General features: G+C 38.4%; 1 protein-coding gene and 1 non-coding gene across 5 annotated transcripts in view; both read right to left on the bottom strand.

Annotated features, from left to right (window-relative positions):
• Positions 1–11,548, bottom strand: part of LOC138423313 (uncharacterized) — a 107,605-nt gene extending 96,057 nt beyond the window's left edge. For 2 of the 4 annotated variants that reach the window (XM_069559095.1, XM_069559103.1), the window contains exons 1-3: positions 8,821–8,953; positions 8,405–8,442; positions 15–207 (exon numbers count right to left, since the gene is read on the bottom strand). The gene's annotated coding sequence lies outside the window, so the exon portion shown is untranslated. Of the gene's footprint in view, positions 1–14; positions 208–4,473; positions 4,555–8,404; positions 8,443–8,820; positions 8,954–9,781 lie in introns of those variants that run through there. The other 2 variants (XM_069559098.1, XM_069559096.1) reach the window with 2 other exon arrangements.
• Positions 8,888–8,954, bottom strand: LOC138424036 (small nucleolar RNA SNORD109A). The gene has a single exon (XR_011250610.1). It is a non-coding gene; the product is annotated as a small nucleolar RNA SNORD109A (small nucleolar RNA).
• Positions 11,549–13,533: the final 1,985 nt, after the last annotated feature.

Below are 13,533 nucleotides of genomic sequence, written 5' to 3'. Positions count from 1 at the left end.
CCCCCCATACTTACAGCTACTCATGCAGTCCCAGGAAAGCCGAAATCCATGACACATCTTTGGGTTGGGGAAGGCGTACCATGCTCAATGATCCAAAAAGAACTGGCAGCAACCTGGGCCTGCCACACTCCCTTGCACCTCGAGTCACCACCTTATGGGCGGGGCTTCGTCTCCTGGGTGACGGACAGTCATACCTGGCAACTTCACCTGTCAAGGGGACAGAAAGCACAGGCAGGCTTCACATGTGTACCCGGTCTTTCACTGGGCAACATCGATGTGCTTGCTTCATGAGAGGAAGGCCTGTATCTGCTACCCAACTGTATTGATCCCTTACATACGACTGGATACATATCTGTCAATAGAGTGCAGCAAATTAGGTTCAAGTGCCTGTGGGTATCTGTCTGACTGAGCGTGCATGGCTGCTGGGGGATTTGATGTGGGGCTGAGTGTCCTCTGAAACTCCTTCTAGGTATCTCTGTGCCTAAGAATCCCCATGCAAAGGCCCTGATATCTGAATACACATGCCATCTCCATGGAGTCCTACTGCTGTTGTCCCCTGGCTTTAGTCCACCAGGCCTCCGCAACCACTGCAACCCACCAGGCACTCAGGAATCTCACCAAATCAAAGGGCTGCAATGGCCTGGGGCTCCAACTAGGAACCACAGAAGCTTCCTCACTTCAGCCTCGACATCAGCACAGCCCCAACTATGGCACTCAGAGCAGGAACTGCACCAAAAATACACCTACCCAAACCAGATCCCACTTGCATGCTGCTGCTGCTGCTGCTGCTAAGTCACTTCAGTCGTGTCCAACTCTGTGAGACCCCATAGACGGCAGCCCATCAGGCTCCCCCGTCCTTGGGATTCTCCAGGCAAGAACACTGGAGTGGGTTGCCATTTCCTTCTCCAATCAATGAAAGTAAAAAGTGAAAGTGAAGTCGCTCAGTCGTGTCCAACTCTTAGTGACTCCATAGACTTCAGCCCACCAGGCTCCTCCGTCCATGGGATTTTCCAGGCAAGAGTACTGGAGTGGGGTGCCACTGCCTTCATGGCTGGGATCTATTCTGACTCCTACTACCTGCAGCCATGCTGGCCTCCTCTCCAGTCACTCAGTCATGTCCAACTCTTTGTGACCCCATGAAATGCTATTTGCTAGGTTTCTCTGTCTTTCATCATCTCCTGTAGTTTTCTCCAATCCTTGTCCATCGAGTTAGTGATGCCATTCAACTATCCCATCATCTTTTGTCCCCTTCTCCTCCTGCCTTCAATGCTTCCCAGAACAGAGTCTATTCTATTGTGTCGACTTTTCTCATTAGGTGGCCAAATTATTGGAGCTTCAGCTTCAGCATCAGACCTTCCAGTGAATATTCAGGATTGATTTCCTTTAGGATTCACTGGTTTTTCCCTTGTAGTCTGAGGGACTCTCATGAGTATACCATGGTACAAAACATCAAATCTTCAATGCTCAGCCTTCTTTATGGTCCTAATCTCACATCCATACATGACTACTGGAAAAACTATCACTTTGAGTATATGGACCTTTGTCAGCAAATGATGTCTCTAATCATTAATATCCTGTCTAATTTTGTCATAGCTTTTCTTCCAAGGAGCAAGCGCCTTGTAATTTCATGGTTTCAGTCACCAGCCACAGTGATTTGGAGCCCAAGAAAGTGAAGTCTGTTACTGCTTTACTGTGCACAGTCTTGCCTACCAGAGCTAGACCCAGTTTTCCCCATAGTTAGTCCCACCCATCAGGAAGCTTCCGTAAGCCGCGTATCTTCATCCATCATAGAGCAGATAGAAAGAAAATCATAATCACCTAAAACTAACCAAATTGATCACATGTATCACAGTCTTATCTAATTCCGTGAAACTATGAGCCATGCCTTGTAGGGCCACCCAAGATGGATGAGTCACGGTGGCCATTTCTGACAAAACGTGGTCCACTGGAGAAAAAAAAAAAGATAAACTGCTTTGGCTTCTTGTGTTTAGAATCCAGTGAACAATATGAAAAGGGGAAAAGGTATGACACTGAAAGATCAATTCCCCAAGTCAGTAGGTGCCCAATATGCTACTGTAGAAGAGTGGAGAAATAGCTCCAGAAGGAATGAAGAGGCTGACCCACAATGGAAACAACATCTAATTGTGGATGTATCTGGTGGTGAAAGTAAAGTACGATGCTGTAATGAACAATATTGCAAAGGAACCTGGAATATTAGATCCACAAATCAAAGTAAATTGGAATTGGTCAAAGAGGATATAGTTAAGAATGAACATTGACATTTTAGGAATCAGTGAACTAAAATGGATGGGAATGGGTGAATAATACAGATGACCATTTTATCTACTACTCTGGGCAAGAATCCCTTAGAAGAAACGGAATAGCCCTCATGGTCAATACAAGAATTCAAAGTGCAGTACGTGGGGGCAATCTCAAAAGCAACACAATGATCTCAGTTCATTTCTAAGGCAAACCATTCAATAGCACACTAATCCATCTCTATCCCTCAATCACATATGCCAAGGAAGATGAAATTTAATGGTTCTATGAAGACTGACAACACTTTCTAGAACTAAAAGGACACCAAAAAAAAAAAAATGTCCTTTTCATCACAGGGGACTGGAGTGCAAAAGAAGGAAGTCAAGAGACACTTGGAATAACAGGCAAGTTTGGTCTTATAGTACAAAATGAAGCAGGGAAAAGGCTAACAGTTTTGCCAAGAGAACGCAATGCTCATAGCAAACACCCTCTTCCAATAACACAAGAGAAGACTCTACACATGGACAACCCCAGACTGTCAAATCTGAAATAAGATTGATTTCATTCTTTGCAGGTGAAGTTGGAGAAGCTCTAGACAGTCACTAAAAACAAGACCGGGAGCTGACTGTGACACAGAAAATGAACTCAAAAAAATAAAAAATAAAATAAAATAAAATAAAGGAAGAAAGAAAATGAACTCATTGTAAACTTTAGACTTAACTGAAGAAAGGAGAGAAAACCACTAGGCCATTCAGGTATGACCTAAATCAAGTATCTCATGATTATACAATGGAAGCGGCAAATAGATTCAAGGGATTAGATCTGATAGACAGAGTGCCTGAAGAATTATGGACAGAATTGATGCTTTTGAACTGTGGTGTTGGAGAAAACTCTTGAGAGTCTCTTGGACTGCAAGAAGATCAAACCAGTCAATCCTAAAGGAAATTTGTCCTGAATATTCATTGGAAGAACTGATGCTGAAGCTGAAAACTCAACCCTTTGGCCACCTGACGTGAGGAACTGATTCACTGGAAAAGACCCTAATGCTGGGAAAGACTGAAGGCAGGCGGAGAAGGGGACGACAGATGGTTGGATGGCATAACTGACTCTATGGATAAGAGTTTGAGTAAGTTCCGGGAGTTGGTGATGGACAGGGAAGCCTGGCATGCTGCAGTCCATGGGGTCGCCAAGAATCAGACACAACTGAGTGACTGAACTGAACTGAATCTAATGAAAAAATCTTCAATGAACACTACTACAAACAACTTCATCAACAAGGACAGCAAATATAGGGAAAATGGATTGTCTGACTTCCAAAGTTGCCAAATTATGATATGCATAATGTTCAATTTTCAACGTAAAAGTACTAGAATACTGGACATTCAAAGAAACATGCACGTCCCTCACACAGAAGGAAAAACTAAGAACAAGCAACAGGAACTCAAAGTCAAGACACTGGACTCAACAGAGAAATATTTTAAATCAGTTACTTTAAATATGCTGCAAAAGGTAATGGAAAGTAGTTTTAAGAACCAGATGATTCCCACAAACACTATCTCATGAAATAGGTATGTCAATCAAGGGACAGAAAATTTTCAAACAAAATCAAGTAGAAATTCTGGAGTTGAAAGCATAATTACAAGTATTAAAAGACTCACAAAAAGGCCTCCATGACAAATTTGAACTGACAAAAAAAAAAAAAACACAACTAAAAACTATAAATCGTTCAAATTATCCAGTTATAGGAAGAGAAAATTTATTTTCAATAGACACAGCCTAAAAGTAATATGAGGCCAGTGTACTAACATACACATAACAAGAGTCAGAGAAAAAGAAAGGAATCAGCAGGAATCAAGAAATAATAGACAAAACTGCCCAAACTAAAAACTATAAATCGTTCAAATTATCCAGTTATAGGAAGAGAAAGTTTATTTTCAATAGACACAGCCTAAAAGTAATATGAGGCCAGTGTACTAACATACACATAACAAGAGTCAGAGAAAAAGAAAGGAATCAGCAGGAATCAAGAAATAATAGACAAAACTGCCCAAAGTTGATGAAAAATCACAAACTTAAGAAGTCCATATAGGATAAATTCAAACAGATTCACAGTGCGACACATCATTATGAAACTGTTCAAATAGAAAGACAAAACAGCAATACAGAAGACACAGAAGTGATTTTCAGAAAAACAAAAGTGATTTCTCATCATACCACATGGTTTCAGAAGGCAGTAGGATGGCACTTTCAAAGTTCTGAAACAAAACTGGGAATTCTTCATCTGATAATAATGCTCTGAAAAAATGAAGGAGAAATTAAGACATTCTCAGATTAACAAAGACTGAGAATGTTCTTTAATAGTAAATTTGCCCCACAAGAAATGTCTAAGGGAGTCAATCTTAAATGAATGTACAATATACAATAACAAATCTGCATCAAGAAATAAATAACATCAGTAAAGGTAACTACACAGGCAAATATACAAGCCAGTATTAACATATCTTTGTAACTCTTCTCTTATATGGTACTTAAATAAAGGCATAAAACAAAAACCACCTGCCTGTGGTGCTGAGTGCATAAGTATGAAGACACAATGTGTGACAATGACAACATATAGGGGAAATGGAGCAATGTGGCAACAAAAATTTTATGCATTATTGAAATTAAATTGTTATTAATCATAACTACTTTATTATAAATTAAGAAGTTAATTGTTACCCCTAGGGCAACCACTAAGAAAATAACTTAAAAATATATAGTAAAAACAAGGAAATAAAGAATTTAAAATGGTACTCTCAATAATATCTATTTCACAGAAAATACGCAATATTGAAGACCAAAAAAAAAAATTACAGAAAAAATGAAGAGCAAAATAGCAGTTGTCCTCCTTAATCAGTAATTACTTTAAACAGAGATGGTTTAAAATTTCTAAGTGAAAGGCAGAGATTGGCAAAATGGATTAAAAACATGATCCAACTATATGTTATCTGCAAGAGAAATACTTCAGATTCAAAAACAAAGATTGCTTAAAAATTAAAGCATGAAATAAATATTTCATATAACATGTAACCAAAAGACAGCTAGAGTGACTAAACCAATATCAGACAAAAGCTGTCTTCAAACAAAAATTGTTATATGGGTCAATTAAACATTGATAAGAGTCAAATACATTAAGAAGATAAAGCAATGATAAACATTTACACACCTAACAACAAAGTCCCAAAATACATGAAGCAAAATTGCACAGAACTGAAGAAACAGACAACTCTACAATATTTGGATACTTTTAATGTTTTGCTTTTAATAAACAATAGAACAATTAGAAGAATGATCATTATGGAAACAGAATACTTGAACAATCATAAACCAACTACAGTGAACAGACTTATACAGAACACTCCACCTAAAATCAAATGATTATACATTTTTCTCAAGTGCATAAGGAATATACTCCATAAAAGACCAGATATAACAATTCTGGAAATAAAAGCAAAAATAAACAAATGGGATCTAATTAAAATTAAAAGCTTCTGCACAACAAAGGAAAATAGAAGCAAGGTGAAAAGACAGCCTTCTGAATGGGAGAAAATAATAGCAAATGAAGCAACTGACAAACAACCAATCTCAAAAATATACAAGCAACTTCTGCAGCTCAATTCCAGAAAAATAAACGACCCAATCAAAAAATGGGCCAAAGAACTAAATAGACATTTCTCCAAAGAAGACATACAGATGGCTAACAAACACATGAAAAGATGCTCAACATCACTCATTATTAGAGAAATGCAAATCAAAACCACAATGAGGTACCACTTCACACCAGTCAGAATGGCTGTGATCCAAAACTCTGCAAGCAATAAATGCTGGAGGGGGTGTGGAGAAAAGGGAACCCTCCTACACTGTTGGTGGGAATGCAAACTAGTACAGCCACTATGGAGAACAGTGTGGAGATTCCTTAAAAAATTGCAAATAGAACTGCCTTATGACCCAGCAATCCCACTTCTGGGCATACACACCGAGGAAACCAGAATTGAAAGAGACACATGTACCCCAATGTTCATCGCAGCACTGTTTATAATAGCCAGGACATGGAAACAACCTAGATGTCCATCAGCAGATGAATGGATAAGAAAGCTGTGGTACATATACACAATGGAGTATTACTCAGCCGTTAAAAAGAATTCATTTGAATCAGTTCTGATGAGATGGATGAAACTGGAGCCGATTATACAGAGTGAAGTAAGCCAGAAAGAAAAACACCAATGCAGTATACTAACACATATATATGGAATTTAGGAAGATGGCAATGACGACCCTGTATGCAAGACAGGGAAAGAGACACAGATGTGTATAATGGACTTTTGGACTCAGAGGGAGAGGGAGAGGGTGGGATGATTTGGGAGAATGACATTCTAACATGTATACTATCATGTGAATTGAATCGCCAGTCTATGTCTGACGCAGGATGCAGCATGCTTGGGGCTGGTGCATGGGGATGACCCAGAGAGATGTTATGGGTAGGGAGGTGGGAGGGGGGTTCATGTTTGGGAACGCATGTAAGAATTAAAGATTTTAAAATTTAAAAAATAAAAAACTAAAAAAAAATAATAAGTTTAAATAAATTTTAAAACACTGAAATCATACACACTATGTTCACTGATCACAATGGAATTAAAATAGAAATCAGTAACGGAAAAAAACTCAGATGATTTCACACAGAAGTAGAAATTATGAAACAAGTCCCTAATAAAAATCAATCAAGTATGACATTCTCAGGGAAAATTATTAAATTATTTGAGATAAATAAAAATTAACACACAACATTCCAAAATTTATGACATGCCAAAAGCAGTACTTGAAGAGAAAATTTTATAGCTGTTGAGATTTACATTGAAAAAAAAAAGATTTCAAATCAGTAACCTACCTTAAGAAGCTAGCAAAAGCAAAGAAAACCAAACATAAAGCAAGCAAGAAAGAAAACAAAGATTAGTATAAAAAGTGATAAAGATTAAAGATTGAAACAAGCAACTGAATAAAAAATAAAAATCAATGAAACCAAAAATCAATTCCTTGAAAAATTCAACAAAATTCAGAATATTTTAGCTAAACTGACCAGAGGAAATGAATGACCTTGCTAGTTTGTAGAGAAGTGAATATATAAATTACAATTCATAAATAGATAACAACACAACTATTAAAGAATTTGTGAAAAGATCTTTGTCAAGAGAAAAACAGAGTTTACTCATTTCAAAAGTATTAAACATCAGGCCCTAGGTAACACAAAACCTGTGTAATCAGGTCAAGGAATATAGACTATTTTTCTTAACTGATGGATGTTTCAATTTTAACAATAATGATTAATTATTTAATATATGAAATTTTACTACACTTGATTAACCCAACCTAGTACATTTTGTGAGATTAATGTAATATGGAAAATTGAAATTTACAAAAAATGAAGGTTTTTATCATTTAAAATCTTCATGACCTTGGAAAGAGTTCAGAAAGTATATAAAGTATAATTTTTCAGATCGAAAAAGGAAAACTCCTAATTAAAGCCAAATGTGGCTCAGCTGGTAAAGAATCTGCCTGCAATGTGGGAGACATGGGTTTGATCTCTGGGTTGGGAAGATCCCCTGGAGAAGGCAAAGGCTACCCACTCCATTATTCTGGCCTGGAGAATTCCATGGACTGTACAGTCCATGGGATCACAAAGAATCAGACACAATTGAGCACCTTTCACTTTAACACTTAGAAGAATAGTAATAATGACCCGTAATGATCTTACGGATCTGACCAAAATGATCTAACAATGATGATCTCAATCATGGGGTCAACATTTTGAAACCATAATATGTTAAGAAAACTCCCAAGCACAGTTTAATTTCACCAAAGGATATTTCACTGCAACAAGAAAATATATATAACAACCATTTTCCAAGATTCTGTATTTGTCAGTTTACCTAAAACTCAGATAAAATAAAATTTAAAATTTGGAAATGAGGCTAGAGGCAATCACTAAAGAAAAGGACACATCATGAAGATATTGCCCAGTAAGTCACTGAACAGATGAACACTTAAGACTTCAGGGTGTGGCACAGTGCACAAGACATATGAATTTTAAAGGATCCTGGTAGTTACTCACCCCTATTCTCTGAAGTAGAGGCCCTCATTTCAGTCCTTCTATCTCAGAAAAGCATAGCAGAAAAAAAAAAGAAAAAAAAGACATAGTCTCAAAAATATTCAACAGTAAAAATAACAAAGCACTAATACTGTCAAAATTCACTGTCAAAATTTATTAGTCATGCAATGTTCCCTTCTTCCAGCCCAACCACAAATGATGCTTTCAGTATCCATTACAGTTGCTCAACCCCTTCTTACTTCAACATTCCCCCCCTCCTCATTTATTACTCAAGAATAATTCCTTTAAAAAGTTCTATCTACAACTGTGTTCAAAATGAAGCAAGTCTTGGGTCACTTAGCATATCTACATGCCTCATAAGAGGCATGAGTATATAGAATAGGATGACTTGCTCTGGAAGGAAGAAAAGGCATGCTCACAGCAGTGTTATGTAGCCAAAGCCAGGCTCTGAGGTTCTTATTTGTCCAGTTAGAGGGGCATTCATCTGGACCTCAGATTGACATCTGGAATGAGTCCCTCAGCATCCTCAGACAGTTTTTCTCATCATCGATCCAGACAAGCACCCTCCCAACAAATAAGCATTTCCATAGCCAGGCTCATTTCCTTCAGGCTTACATACTGTGTTGTTAACAAAAATCAATACATATACAGAACACAATTTGTTTAGTATTATACAATAGAACCCTCATAGCACAAAAGGCACACAACCATGGATTTCTCTGTATAAAATTAAAATCTATTGAGAATATCCAAAACAACTAAGTCAATTAAAATTTCGAGGAGTAGTGAGGTGAAAGTGTTAGTTTCCCAGTGGAGTCTGACTCTTTGACACCCCACGGACTGTAGCCCGCTAGGCTCCTCTGTACGGGGAATTCTCCAAGCAAGAACAGTGCAGTGGGTAGTCATTCCCTTCTCCAGGGGATCTTCCTGACCCAGCGGTCAAATCTGTGTTTCCTGCATAGCAGGAAGGTTCTTGTTCATCTGAGCTATAGTGGGGCAGCATTTGTAAATGAAGTAGCCTATAAGCTTTGATTATAGTGGAAATATGAGTAGAAATACCTAAATTCTGAAATGCTAGTAACAAAAAGATAAATAATTTGGCACATTTAAATTTCACTAAAAGGTTATTTTCACACATAATAAAATGGTATAAAAACGAAATCTATCAATGATTCTTAAATGTTAACCAAGTTATTTTCTTTAATAGAGGGAAACATAATGAAGAGTCCATTAACAAAGTAGATATACCTATGTGGGAAAATTTATCATAAAAATGTGCTCCCTGGGCACCTGAAAATATGAGGTCACAAAACTTGAATTTGTGACATCACTGGCCAGAACACAGACCAAAATTCCAATAGCACCAGAGTAGCTGCTCACCTTTCCTCCCTGAAGCATGACAACTTGTTCTAGCCTTCGACCTGCAGCAAAACATCACATAGGATACAAATAAGATCAGAAACATGCATGACATTATTTTAAAAATCAATAGAACTGGGTCTATAATAATTATTTATTGTACAGGCATCCGCACATTTCTAGTCCTCACCAAACAAATCAAAATTCCTTGCTCTTTATCATCTTTGTCATTTAATTTCTTCACTCTCTGAACTCTTCATTCTGCAAATATGCAATATTCCTCTCTACCACTCTATGTAAATTAGTAACATAGTACTTATCTTTTAAACTGAGAAATTCTAAAGTTGTATTACATCAAATAAAAATTTTATGAAATGCTTTGTGATGGGTCAAATAAAAAGGATGTTTGTTGTGAGACCCATATTCTGGAAGTAAGAGATAAGAACTCTGAAAATCTATTACAAACATGTTGAACGAATAGACCAATGGCAAGAACAGAAAAATAGAGGAGACACTTCGTAAGATAAATGGAAATTATTTACAAAAAGAATCAAATGGAAAAAGACTTTAGAGAGGGTAAGACATAAGCGGAATTAAGATGGAGTAATATTGGCCTGTCTTTTCTCAACATGGAATTTAGGAGGGGTACATCAATAACCGAACAGAGGTCTCTGAAGGACAAAGGCTTGCAAGTAAACTGGAGAACACAAATTGCAAGGTAAAAGGAACTAGACCCTAGATACTATGTAATGTTTGATTCCATTTAAATGGCATTCTTTAAAAGACAAAACCTGTGTGATCACTCACCTAGAGTCAGACATCCTGGAATGTGAAGTCAACTGGGCCTTAGAAAGCATCACTACAAACAAAGCTAGTGGAGGTGATGGAATTCCAGTTGAGCTATTTCAAATCCTGAAAGATGATGCTGTGAAAGTGCTGCACTCAATATGCCAGCAAATTTGGAAAACTCAGCACTTCCCACAGGGCTGGAAAAGGTCAGGTTTCCAATCCCTGAGAAAGGCAATGCCAAAGAATGCTCAAACTACCACACAGTTGCACTCATCTCACACACTAGTAAAAGTAATGCTCAAAATTCTCCAAGCCAGGCTTCAGCAATACGTGAACCGTCAACTTCCAGATGTTCAAGCTGGTTTTAGAAAAGGCAGAGGAACCAGAGACCAAATTGCCAACATCTTCTGGATCATGGAAAAAGCCAGAGAGTTCCAGAAAAACATCTATTTCTGCTTTATTGACTATGCCAAAGCCTTTGACTGTGTGGATCACAATAAACTGTGGGAAAATTCTGAGAGATGGGACTACCAGACCACCTGACCTGCCTCTTGAAAAATCTGTATGCAGGTCAGGAAGCAACAGTTAGAACTGGACATGGAACAACAGACTGGTTCCAAATAGGGAAGGGAGTACGTCAAGGCTGTATATTGTCACCCTGCTTATTTAACTTATATGCAGAGTACATCATGAGAAATGCTGGGCTGGAAAAAACACAAGCTGGAATCAAGACTGCCGGGAGAAATATCAATAACCTCAGATATGCAGATGACACCACCCTTATGACAGAAAGTGAAGAGGAACTAAAAATCCTCTTGATGAAAGTGAAAGAGGAAAGCGAAAAAATTGGCTTAAAGCTCAACATTAAGAAAACAAAGAGCATGGCATCTGGTCCCATCACTTCATGGGAAATAGATGGAGAAACAGTGGAAACAGTGTCAGACTTTATTTTTGGGTGCTCCAAAATTACTGCAGCTGGTGATTGCAGACATGAAATTCAAAGACGCCTACTCCTTGGAAGTAAAGTTATGACCAACGTAGATAGCATATTTAAAAGCAGAAACATTGTCAACAAAGGTCCGTCTAGTCAAGGCTATGGTTTTTCCAGTAGTCATGTATGGACGTGAGCTGGACTGTGAAGAAAGCTGAGCAATGAAGAATTGATGCATTTGAACTGTGTTGGAGAAGACTCCTGAGTCCCTTCGACTGCAAGGAAATCCAACCAATCCATTCTAAAGGAGATCAGTCCTGGGTGTTCTTTGGAAGGAATGATGCTAAAGCGGAAAACTCCAGTACTTTGGCCACCTCATGCAAAGAGTTGACTCATTGGAAAAGACTCTGATGCTCGGAGGGATTGGGGGCAGGAGGAGAAGGGGACGACAGAGGATGAGATGGCTGGATGGCATCACTGACTCGATGGATGTGAGTTTGAGTGAACTCCGGGAGTCGGTGATGGACAGGGAGGCCTGGCGTACTGCAATTCATGGGGTCGCAAAGAGTCGGACACGACTGAGTGACTGAACTGAACTGAAAAGACAAAACCTGGTCCCCTGGAGAAGGAAATGGCAACCCACACCATCATTCTTGCCTGAAAAACCCCACGGACAGTATGAAAAGGCAAAAAGATATGACACCAGGAGATGAGCCCCCTAAGTTGGAAGGTATCCAATATGCTACTGGGGAAGAGCAGAGGGCAATTACTAATAACTCCAGAAAGAATGAAGCAATTAGGTGAAAGCAGAAACAATGCTCAGTTGTGGATATATCTGGTGGTGAAAGTAAAATCTGATGCTGTACCCATTACTGCATAGGAACCTAAAAAGTTAGGTCCATGGATCAAGGTAAATTGGACATAATCAAGCAGAAGATGACAAGATTAAGCATCAATATCTTTAGGAATCGGTGAATTAAAATGGATGAAAATGGGCAAATTTAATTTAGATGACCATTTAATCTACTGCTGTGGGCAAGAATTCCTTAGAAGAAATGGAGTAGCCCTCAAAGCACACAACTTTCTCCAGCAACATAAGAGATGACTCTGTATGTGGACATCACCAGATAGTCAATATTGAAATCAAACTATGTCCTTTGCAGTCAGAGATGAAAAATCTCTATACAGTCAGTAAAAACAAGACCTGGAGCTAACCGTGGCTCAGATCATGAGCTCCTTAGTGCAAAATCAGGCTTAAATTGAAGAAAGTAGGAAAAACCACTAGGCCATTCAGGTATGACCTAAATCAAATACCTTATGATTATATAGTGGAGGCGAGGAATAGATTCAAGGACTATGTGGTAGACAGAGTTCCTGAATAACTATGCATGCAGGTTCATAACAATGTACAGGAGGCAGTGACCAAAACTGTCCCAAAGAAAAAGATGCAAGAAGGCAAAGTGATTGCCTGAGGAGGCTTTACAAATAGCTAAGGAAATAAGAGAAGTGAAAGGCAAGGGAGAAAGGGATATGCCCAACTGAATGCAGAATTCAGAGAATAGCAAGGAGATAAGACCACCATCTTAAATGAACAATGCAAAGAATACAGGAAAACAATAGAATGCAAAGGACCATAGATCTTTTCAAGAAAATACTTGTTGGAGACATCAAGGGAACATTTCATGTAAGAATGGACTCGATAAAGGACAGAAACAGTAAAGACCTAAGAGAAGCAGAAGAGATTAAGAAAAGGTGATAAGAATACACAGAACTGTACAAGAAAAGTGTTAATGATTCAGAAAACCATGATGGTGTGGTCACTCACCTATAACTGGACAACCTGGAGTGTGAAGTCAAGTGGACCTTAGGATGTATCACTACAAAGCTAGTGGAGGTGACAGAATTCCAGCTGAGCTATTTAAAATCCTGAAAGGTGATGCTGTGAAGTGCCACATTCAATATGTCAGCCAATTTGGAAAATTCAGCAGTCCCCACAGGACTGGAAAAGGCCAGTTTTCATTCCAATCCCAAAGAAAGGCAATGCCAAAGAATG

Source organism: Ovis canadensis, chromosome 18 (assembly GCF_042477335.2).
Source record: "Ovis canadensis isolate MfBH-ARS-UI-01 breed Bighorn chromosome 18, ARS-UI_OviCan_v2, whole genome shotgun sequence".
In the NCBI taxonomy this organism is placed as follows: Eukaryota; Metazoa; Chordata; class Mammalia; order Artiodactyla; family Bovidae; genus Ovis; species Ovis canadensis.
The sequence above is the reverse complement of the archived record's forward strand: the minus strand, read 5'-3'. Positions and strand labels throughout refer to the sequence as shown.